We start from the raw sequence: 9519 nt of genomic DNA on the forward strand, positions 1-9519 counted from the left end.
TTGTTATCATCAACAAATCCTTTTGGTTGTTCTATATAAACCTCTTCCTCCAATATACCATTAAGAAATACAAATTTAACATCCATTTGATAAACTTTGAAACCTTTGTATATAGAGTAAGCAAGTAGAGTTCTTACTCCTTCCAATATTGCAATAGGAGTGAATGTTTCTCCATAGCCTATGCCTTCTTATGCATATCCTTTACAAACTAATCTTGCCATGTTCTTTGTGACTTCACCATTTTCATCTAACTTGTTTCTATACACTCACCTGGTGCCAATCACATTTTTATCTTCTAGTCTAGGAATGGGAGACCATGTCTTATTTTTCTCAATTTGTTCAATCTCTTCTTTCATGGCTTTACTCCAGTCCACATCTTCTAAGGCATCTTTCACTATTTAGGTTCATGAATGCTAAGAAAACATGTATAATTTCTTAGCTTGTTCATTTTCTTTGGTCTAGCATATTTATCTCCAATGATCTATGTAGTAGGATTATGTCTCTTGACATACTTAGACAATCTTGGTTTTGCTTTGTTTTACTCATTTGGTCTCTCATCTTCTAAATCACTATGTACATCTCTATTAATTAGTTCAACATATTTTTCTTGTACACTAATCTTAGAATCAGAATGTGCCTTAACTTCATTCTATAACTTGGTACCTAAATGTAGCTTAGTTCTTGAATGCAACTCGGCATTCATAGTGTGTGACTCAGTAGTCACTGAAACTTGTTATTTTTTTGCAACTTGATTTACAAAATCTTCATCAGAAAGTATACCTTCATAAAAGTATAAAAATGATTTTTATTCTTCTAATTCCTTCATAGGTTTATCCTCATGTACTTTTGTATATTCATCAAATTTCACATTTTCACTTTCCACAACTTTGTTGGTGTTAGTATTTAAACACTTACAAGCTTTACTTCTTGTGGAATAGTTAAGGAATATACCTTCTTCACTTTTTTCATCTAATTTACCATTCCTAAAATCCTTGAGAATATAACACTTTCTTCCAAATACCTTAAAATATTTTACATTGGGTGAGTATCCATACCATAGTTCAAAATGTGTTGAATGAGTACCTTTCTTAACTTGTACATGGTTCAAGGTATAGATATTTGTACTTACTACTTCTCTCTAGTATTTCAAAGCAACATTTTTCTCCATCATGGGTGTCCTAGCATAGTTCATTACATATCTATTCCTTCTTTCAGTAATTCTATTTTGTGGAGGGTTCCTAGGGGTAGATGTTTTTCTTTTGATTCCTTTATCATTACAAAACATCTCAAACTCATTTGATGTGAATTATCCTCCTCTGTCAAATCTTAAGCATTTCAAACTTTTACATATTTCCTTCTCAACTCTTGCTAAGTACCACTTAAAAATTTGGAAAGCATTAAATTTTTGTTTCAGAAACATAATTATCACCATTCTAAAATAATCATCAACAAACAGCATAATGTACTATCTCCTTTGTAACTTTTCACATCAATTTGTCCAAACAAGTTAGTATGAGGAATCTCTAATATTCCTTTATATATATGAGTCTTACCTTTAAAACTTGACTTTTTCATTTTGCCTAACTGACATTGTTTGCAAATTATATTGTTGGGTTTCTTTAATTTAGGCAAACCTCTTATTCTTCTCATATTACTGATATTAATCAAGTTATCAAAATTAACATGACAAAACCTCTTATACCATAGCCATACATCATCAAATTCTATAGCTAAACAAGTAGCATCATCCATATCAAGGTAAAATAAGTTACCTCTAATTTGATCATCTTTTCTAATTAGTTTTTTATCAGTATCATATATCTTATCAATCTTGTTATAAAACTAAACCTTACAACCTAAACTATTCAATTGTGACACACTCAACAAGTTACAGTTAAGTCCTTCAACATAATAACCATTGTCACATAAAATCTTATATGTGAGTTTGTTAGAACCTTTTCCTTTTATTATACATGGTGCATCATTACCAAACCTTACACAATGTTGGTAAATAGATTTTTTCTTTTAGATTACTACTCTTTAATGCCTAATTTAGAACAATATCCGATCACAAACAGTTGGAAAGCTCCTTATGGATGTTTTATCTTTCCTCTAAATTGGTAGGTTTAGCTCCCTAAAATAGATTTGCAATGAATTATATTTTCTTCCTAAATTACTTTGGGGTATGTTCTTAATTCAAGAATAGTAGAGGGACAACTAAGCTAGACCTAAATAAAATCCAACTCAAGCAGATAGAACTTTCTCAACACTAAAAAAAAATTATGCATCCACACATCTTATGAATCCATAAATTTCATCCACATAATTAACTAATGCCGAACTAAGCTAATTCAAATATGAACTATAACTAATAAACTAGAAATGTTGGAAGGATTTCCTCTTCAAATGAACTATAACAATACTTATTACATTCATCCATCACCTCAAAAAATGGGAGGTAAAACTTTGTTCTTCCCTTGTTCCAATTCAAACAAGAGAGAAAACATGAACTAAATACAATACTAATTGAAACAAAAAATGATTGACATAAAATACCATTCAATTGTCTCTACAACAAAAAGTACTTCACACCAAAAATTTGCTAACCTTTCATTAATATTTTCAATTCATACATATAGAGTTTTTGAGATGATCGTTATAATGGAAGTTTAATCAGTTCATCTTCAGAGGATGACAAATGGAAAGGTCATAGTTTGTCATATTACAAAATTACAAAGAAGACAAAAAAGTGGGCATAATATGAATCACTTAGACTTCTTCCACTTTTCAATTTTCATCCTATATGCCTTAGCAGCAATCATTATTGGGATTAGCTCTTCATGGTTGGGCACATGTGTATTAGTGAATCTCAAAAGCAATTTTGAATGTTCCCTTGCCAACTATTTTACAGCATTCAACTGATTCGGTGACTCCTCTACAGCCACATGTATCCATCTACTAAGCATTTGGAGTTTTGTGTTTCTATTCTAGCTACTCGAAACCAATGTAGATAAATTATCCAAAAAGTAGAGAAGTTTATGTTCATTACTTCCACTCTAATGAGATCCTTTCCTTGACCACTGGTTTGAGAATTAGTGTGTAGCCCTCTCATAAGCTCAAATCCCTCATCTTGAGTCTTCTTTACTTTACTCTATTTCTTTGAGTTCCTTCTCAGCCACCTGGATCATTTCTAGCTTGAACTACATACTTTGGAGCCATTCAAACAAAGGTTCATTCCCTTTCTTTAGAATCTTTGCTTCAACTACCTCCTTCACTTTCATCTGGATGATCATCTTTAAAAGGGAGATGAAGTCATCACATCTTACCCTTTCTCTAGCCAAAGTATTACTATTGGACAATATATTATCCTTTTCTCTTTCCAATCTAAGGATAGCATTTCCAATTTGGTCTATGAGTGAAACTCCTCCTGATTTAAGTTTCTCAATCCATTCTCTACCAATCTAGCCATAATTCTTATCTTCCTGGAGCTAGGAAATGAGGGCTTGCACTTTAACTACATAGGAGTCTGAGTCATAGACATACCAGAAATAGTTGCTAGTGGAGTCACTAGTTGCCTAATAAATTTTTTCAATTCTTCTATCTCTGCTTTCATCTTGATCTTTGATAATTTGATACTCTCCAATTGTCCTTCTATCACTTCATTACTTGATCTCCACAATCCAACCTTTGTATCATGTCTGGCTTCTCCAAGATCGATCAAATGCAGAGTAAAATCATCAAGCATCATATCCTGAATTCTCCCTCCTTTGTTTGGCTATGCTATTTCCATTTTCAAGTGCCCTCTTTCTAGATCTTGCCCAAGTATTCACAAAGTCTTTTGCTTCTTAACCTTTGGTAATGCAGTCCTATAATGAACTGAGAAGGATACAGTGTCTTTCACAGAAACACTTTCATCCTTTCTCTTGCTTTTCCTTTCCAAAGTATCTTCTAACCAAGAATCAGGTCCTATCACTTTAGAAGTTGTTTCAAGTGATTCAATACTGAACATTTTCTTCTTCACTAGAGTCATGGTTATAATAGTTGAACAGAAAGGATTCTTTGAGTCCTTGGAGATGAGTCTAGAGGAAGCTTGGCCCTTCTCCATCTCTGAAGTCTTCTTCATCTTTTCATCCAATTTAGTAGACTCGTTGTTGCTATTTTTTCCATCCCCTAGGTCTACTATTTGTATAGGGGAACCATCTACTTGTTGATGGCACGTGGCTATGATGAGGAGATGGGATTGGAGTGGTATGAAAAGAAGGAACAAGGGTAGTATGAGGAAATGGAATGGGAGTAGTATGCGGGGAAGGTACTGGAGTAAGGGCACTATCCTTTGGTTCTTCCACTTTCTTCTCTTCTATACCAGTCTGGGTTCCTATAACTGGCAAGGAACCATCATGACATGTTTGGGCTATAGGCACATTCTTGTCTAGAGGTTGATCACCTCCACCTATAGGTTGAGCTGGTCCTTGGGTGGAAGCTATGGTCACACCCACTATAGCACTCTGAGATGAAGTAGGTGTTGTAGCTGCTAGAGAAGCTTGAGTGGTTGTACCCTTACTTTGGCTCTTTATGGTTGTCCACTCAACCCATTTCTCAATTCTCTTCATTATCCTACCCATCATGATATCAAGTTTCTCTTCCACAGCCACATATGGGTCAAAACTAATAGGAATTCCCCTTAATTTAGTCAAATATGTATTGCTATACATATTTTGACCATCATCCTCCAATCCTTCTACATTGAGGTCAATGCCATATGTCTTTATTTTTTCCACCATGAGTCTCGTGAAAGCATAATCTTGACTTTCTAACTCATTCTTGCAATCTACCCAATAATCCTCTAGAGTGGTGACACACTTGATCACACTTCTGATTTGAACCACCTCTCTTGCATATCCATTTGGATCAAACATGGGCCTCACAACCTCATATTCTTCCAACTTGTACTTGTTCTCAAATGCCTTAAGCCTATTTTTGGCATCAAATCGAGAATCACAACTGTAAGCCCCGACCTTCATGGGAACTCATACCCGTTCTTCCTTAAACTAGTGCTTAGCACGTTCATCGAGATAGCTTGTCTCACGATCTCAATCAACACGATCATGTTGCTTGGGTATCTGGGTAGCTTCAAAGGAAATCCATCAAAAGTCGCAAGACATAAATATGAGAAAGATGAGAATTGAATAAAGTAGCTACCAAACTGACTGATGGCTACCATCACTTCTGGGTTGAATCTCCTCTCTAGGCATCCTTGGAGTTCCCTGCAAATTGTCATTGTAAATGAATCATTAACTCTGACATACTCTATGTAACTATTCTATAACTACAAGCATGGATAAAATTCATAACTTTTCACATCATTGGGGAAATTCTCTAATCTAGGAAGACCCAGCCACAATTGTAGAGAAACCAACATATAAATCAGGAAAGAAGACATGTAGAAGGAATTATAGAACTTTGCAGCATTGAGAGCTCTAGACAAAAGCTCACTTACCTCATATGCCCAATCAACATAATGTGTGTCTGAACAAATAATTTGCACTAAAAAGAAATATTTTTCTAATGAAATTAAGTACTTCTACCTCACCTTTTAATCGATGCAAAAGAACCAGAATGTCCATGATCTTAGGCTTGACATCAGAGCCAAAAAGGGTCTTAGGAACCTTACCCTTAGCTCCCCATGGCTTTTGGAACCAAGACCTCATAATTTCCTTTCACCACACCATCTTTTTCAAGGAGAATTCAAATATGGTTCCTCCTATGCTCAATTCAAAAAATTCTTCTCACTCTAGAATCTAGAGGCAATTGACTGTAGTTTTCTGATCAATTGAGATCAAAACTATATGATCCAACAACAAAAAAAAATTTAGTGTCTAGATTGTAATGGTTAATCCATTCCACAATCTGCTCAAGAGCTTGAACTACCACTAGGAACCTAACTACTTCTACTAGTCTACTTCCTTAGAGTTTCTCTATTATTAGCTGGATTGGCTCCATCCTCTACCTCCTTTGCAAATCTTGCATGTTAAATAAATGGAGTGAGGTGTTTGTAACATTCTACAATGTTGACTTAATCCCATTCAATCCATCGAATCTAGTGAATCTTGTTGCCATCTTATATGAGATAGAGATGAATTAAAAATCTTAAAACTAAAAATAGCATAGAGTAGAGCTTTGCAACTGTGAGAATTATGAAATCACTATTCAATTCAACAGCATAACAGTTCAAAAAATAAAGTGGTAATTTGAAAATCTATTACGTTCATCTCTATATAGAAATTTCAATCCACCTGTTAATCTTCAAGATCCACGCCACACGAGTGAATTAAAGGATAAATCTATTGGATTAGTAAATGTGGGGGTTTCTAATGGATTTTTCCATGTCGTTTCACTATTCCCATTGGGCCAATGGTAACTTTCCTTTATTATAGACTTACTTTCCCATTTTTCACCAAGTTTTGGAGAACTAAGAACGGAGTACTCCATAGGGACAAATTTGCTCAGCCAACTTTTGCTTAAGATACCTTCCCAAATGTGATTAACTTTCTTCCATTATTCTTTTTAAGTATCCTGCGATCGATCTATGAGTCCAACATGCTTGTAGAAGTGATTTTTCAATAGATGCAAAAAATTGCTTTCCAGGGTTGAAAACCTGCTGAGGAGAAGGCAACTTCTATTTTTTTGCCCTTGTCTTTATTTTCACTTAACTCTTTAAGTCAATGTGTCTCCAAGATTTAAAAAATCCAAAAAGGACTATAAAAGTGAAAAAGGAACCCACTTACTTTATTTTCTCCCTTACAAATGCCTTTGTCAAAAAATTTACTCCCGAGGTCAAAAACCCGCCATGGAGAAGCTACTTCAAAGTTTTTTGCCAGATACTATTCTGATCATTATGATGAATTTTGAGTGACTCCCAAGGTATAATATTGCAATGTATGAATAATCTATCCATAAAGAAACTCATTTCTTCCTTGCTTTAACTTGTATACCTTATTTGTCGACCTCTATGGAAAATCACCTTCACAGTTCGAAACTCCACCAAGGAGAAGCCAATGTTAGGTTTTTTGCAGAATTCATTTTCTTTATGTGTAAACTATAATGAGTCATGAGAAAGTTCATTCTTGCAAATGAATTTTTGAAGATCATGATATGACCCAAGAATCTCCATCGAAAAGGATCCTAAACTACCCACAAAACTCATGACAACAATGAAAAGCGACCTAATTAGGCAATGCAGTAGAAGAAGAAAGATGAAAACCCGATGGAGAGACTTTTCACTTGGGGAAAAGAAATAGACTTAGACATACCTAAACCTAATTGAGACACAAGATCATTTTCCACTTTGCATAATGAGTACATGATGAAAAGTGGGGCAACAGCTGGCTCTGACTGGGGACTTGGGTTTGAGCTTACCCGAGCAAGGAACTCAAAATCTCTAGTTTCACTAAACAAGGTATAAAGGTGGAAATACAACAAAACAAAAACTAGACAAAGAATAGGAGAAAAAAAGAAAAGAAAAGGAAAAAGACTAACTAGGAAACACAAAAAGAACTACACCTAACTATAATACAATACAGGGGTTACCTGTTCTCAATTAGCAATTTGATAAAGCTTTAGATCCTAACCATTATAGGTCAGGAGTAGTACTTCACTATCTTCATACGCCAATTTGAAAGAATTATTTTCAAATGCCTGATGAATTTTGAATGGGCCTTTCCATAAAGTATCAAACTTATTATGCATTCCTTTCGGAGCACTTTGTTTATCCCAAAAAAGCACGTTGTCTCCTACCATGAATTTTTTTGGTCTTTTTTTCTTATCAAATAGATCCTTCACTCACATCTGGTGCTGTGTAATGTGATCTATAATTTCCTCCCTTTCTTCTTCAAGTTTTCTTAGGTATAGGATCCTCTTTTTTAAACCATCTTTAAAAACATCATCTTTGATCACCATTATTAGTTTATTTGTGGCTAATTCCAGAGGTAAGGGGAGGTTACCTTTAGTCCCATAAACCAATTCAAAAGGAGATATGCCAATTTCCCTTTTTGGTGTCACTCTATCTGCCTAGAGTGCCTCATGAATTTTTTTGTGCCAAGTCTTCTGATTATCTGAAACTAGTTTTTTAGCATTATTCATCAAGTTCTTGTTACTTGACTTAGCTTGACCATTTCCTTGAGGGAAATAATTTGATGACTGACCCACGGTGATGCCATACTCAAAGCATAAATTGGTAACTTCAATTGAAGAAAAATAAGATGCATTATCCATCACTAATTTAATAGGGACACCAAACCTGACCAATATGTTCTCCTTTATGAATTCGCACACCACTTCGAAAGTAGTTTTCTTGCTAGCCTTAGCTTCTACCCACTTAGTGAAGTAGTTAGTCACAGTTATCACATATTGGTGAATAGCACTAGATGCAAAACTAATTAGACCAATGAAGTCAAGACCCCATTGTTGAAAATGTCCTTCGATGATAACAGGTCTCAATGGTAGAGCAACTAATTGAGGGTATCCAGAGAACATCTTGCACTTCTCACATTTTGCTACCAATGCATAGGCATCTTTAAACATTCCAAGCCAATAATAACACTACCTTAATATTTTAAAAGCTATGACTAAAGATGAGAAATTTCCTTCGCAAACTTTATCATGAAATTTTTTCAACAACTTTTCTTGTTGTTGTTTGTCTAGGCACCTAAGGAAAGTGCCATCAATGGCTTTTTTGAATAACTTACCATCCCAAATCACATATGTAGCTGCTTTATATTTAAGATCTCTTCTTTGTTTTATAGTTAGACCCTCTAGACATTCACCATATGTCAGTAAATAAGAAATATTTTCAAACCATGAAGCATAGAGGCTTACAGCTAACACCAACTGCTTCTCTCCCAATTCTTCTAATTCTTCGATCATCTTGTTTTCTACAATCGCGCTGCATAGAGAGTTTCCCCTTACCAGCTTGGTAGGTTTTATTTCTATATCATACTCCTATATATTTTTCACCCATGCTCCTCTAACATTATAGCCCACATCATGTTGTGTCAATACACTCTTCACTACTACATTCAGGACAAAGACCATAGAATGTGAATGCAGGATATAAAATCAAAAAAAATTGAGGGCCCTAATCAATGCAAAAGTGTGCTATTTAATTTGTGAATATTTTAATTCATGATTCTTCAAATATATGCTCATGAAAGCTATTGGGGCTTGTACTCCTTCATCATTTTCTTGCATAAGTATCGCCAATAGAGTATGTTTGTAAATATAACAATAAATGATCTCATTTATAATTGGGATGACATAAAACTAGGGCATTAGCAATAGTAGTCTTTATATCTTGAAAGGCTCACTTTCCCACCTCATTCCATTTGAAATTTGGATTCCCTTTCATCATATCCACTATATGTTTACTGGTTTCCACAAAATTAGGCACAAACCTTCTAAGGAAATTCAATTCCCCAAAGAAAGATTTGATTCTTGTTTATTTGAAGGCAAGCTTAATCTTTG

This window comes from Cupressus sempervirens, chromosome 9 (genome assembly GCF_028749045.1).
Source record: "Cupressus sempervirens isolate cs-2001-9-10 chromosome 9, ASM2874904v1, whole genome shotgun sequence".
Classification (NCBI taxonomy): Eukaryota; Viridiplantae; Streptophyta; class Pinopsida; order Cupressales; family Cupressaceae; genus Cupressus; species Cupressus sempervirens.